Source organism: Austrofundulus limnaeus, unplaced genomic scaffold, assembly GCF_001266775.1.
Source record: "Austrofundulus limnaeus strain Quisiro unplaced genomic scaffold, Austrofundulus_limnaeus-1.0 Scaffold1441, whole genome shotgun sequence".
In the NCBI taxonomy this organism is placed as follows: Eukaryota; Metazoa; Chordata; class Actinopteri; order Cyprinodontiformes; family Rivulidae; genus Austrofundulus; species Austrofundulus limnaeus.
Window position 1 is genome coordinate 42005 of NW_013953843.1, and position 2281 is coordinate 44285.

The following is a 2281-nucleotide window of genomic DNA, read 5'->3' on the forward strand; positions in this document are numbered from 1 at the left end:
CAAATCGCGCTGCTCTAATCGCGCTTGAGGCGCCGCAGCACTTCCCGACGCTGATTGAAGCGCGTCCACCATAGACTTTGTATGTAAACCTGMKGCTCCTGAYGCTGAAATCGCGTTTGGTGTGAACGCACCATAAATGTTAGAGGGATGTAGTTCTCAGTTGTGCAGAAGTTTGGAAGAAGTAGACAGAATTACTTTCAGACTACTGAAGCATTATGCCCCTTTTCCACTAGCTTCTTTACTCAAATTGACTCAATTCAGTTTAGCACGGTTCAGGTGATTTTCCAATACACTTCAGGCCATCCCAGAATCAGAAAATTGATGCCACATGCTCATGACAGCTGGTGGCATTTATGCTCCATTAAACTATTTGCCAGACACCATTAAACGTAGTAGAAGAAGACCTCAAGTACAGCGATGGAGGACATGGTAGCGTTGTTAAACATTCTGCTCAGATGCCAAAATAAAAAGAGACCAAGCTGCAAGGCTGCAAGCAGTGAGGCTATTGATGGCTGCCACATACCCATCATAGCACCAGCGCACTATCACACTGACTATTTGAATAGAAAAGGTTGGCACTCCATTATCCTGCAAGCTGTTGTGGAATAAAAGGAGGGACTGTTCTGGAATTTGTTTGCTGGATTGTCAGGGAACTCACATGATGCCAGGGTTTTCAGACTGTCTGCGCTGTCAGAGCTAGGCAGCCGCGGAAACCTATTCCCACCTCACATCAGGAACATTGGCACAGTGGATACTGGCTATTACATCCTGGGTGACTCAGCTTACCCCTTGCTAGACTGGCTCTTAAACCCATTTCCTGACATTAGAAGACTAACAGCAGAACAGCAGTTGTATAACAAAAAACTGTAGTGCACAGGTTGTTGTTGTTGAAAATACTTTTAGTAGGCTGAAGTCAGTATGTTACCTTCTTAAAAGGAATGACTATGATATCAAACTTGTGAAGTCTATGGTGCTGACCTGCTGTGCTCTACATAACCTTTGTGAAAGTCACGCAAAGACCACACTGGTCCAACCGGATGCAGAAGCAGCTGCAGCTGCAGCCAGGGTGGGGAGGGTCACAGGATATATTGGAGGGCAGACATCTAAGAGATGCAGTATCTGTAAAGATTTCTTGACTTTTGTCGTGTACATATAATGCAATATGACAATGTGCACATTAAAAGTGCAAAAAGAAATCCCACAGAGCTATTTTCACAGAAACGTAGCTTCAACAAGCATCTGTTTTGCTCTGAAATTTTCATCTTAAATCATAAAAAAGTTTTTTTTGCTGAATTCCTAACTAGTATATTTTATATATTTTTGGTCCCTATGAACCTTTGCAAGTTGTAATATAATTTGAGTGGAATGACTTTGGGAAGTATAATTATGAACTATTAGGCAATTTTTCATGTGTCAACTTCATCATGAAACAACAAATATAACTTAGATAGTCCAGTAAATCAAAATATTCATTGAGCAAAAAAATTTCACAAGCTACCAGAAGCAAAACAGGAAGTGACATAATACGTCTCAGCGTGAACATCAGCTGTCAGCATCAGAAGTAAACAGTTTATTTACAGATAAACAGATTCTGGTCATCAAGTAATGTGTAAACACAAATTTGCTTCAAATATTCAGTTAAATATTTTTAAGAGACAAACTCATGAACTGTCCCTAGTCTGTCATCTTGTCGTGGTATCGTATCTTAGTTTATTAGAAATATAAATGAACAATATCCTTTATTGTTCCACATCAGGGAATTGCAGACATCATAGCAGCAAGTTAAGCCAAGTACAAAGAATACAAATTGTCTAAATATGTGAGCAGCTTTGGTACTTGCTCTGTACTTAGACCAAAAAATAAAAGAATCATGTTTTTGTACTAAATACAGTTTTATGAGCCTGATTATTTCTTCGTAACAAGTACAGCAGGCTGCTGTGTTGTGATACTCTGCGTGGTTCTAGGCCACAGCGGAGGTCTGGCTGGTGTAAATGCTGCAGATGGTGCAGAAGCCAGGGAGCTTGGAGGGTCCAAAACAACATTAATGGACAAACCATAACATGTTGAGACACTATCTACAACAAGGGAAAGAAACAGCCTCATAAAACATGCAATATTTACAGTGGGTAAAATAAGTATTGAACACGTCACCATTTTTCTCAGTAAATATATTACTAGAAGTGCTAATGACATGAAATTTTCACCAGATGTCRGTAACAACCCAAGTGATCCATACATACAAAGAAATCAAACCATAAATGTCCAGAAATGAAGTTATTTG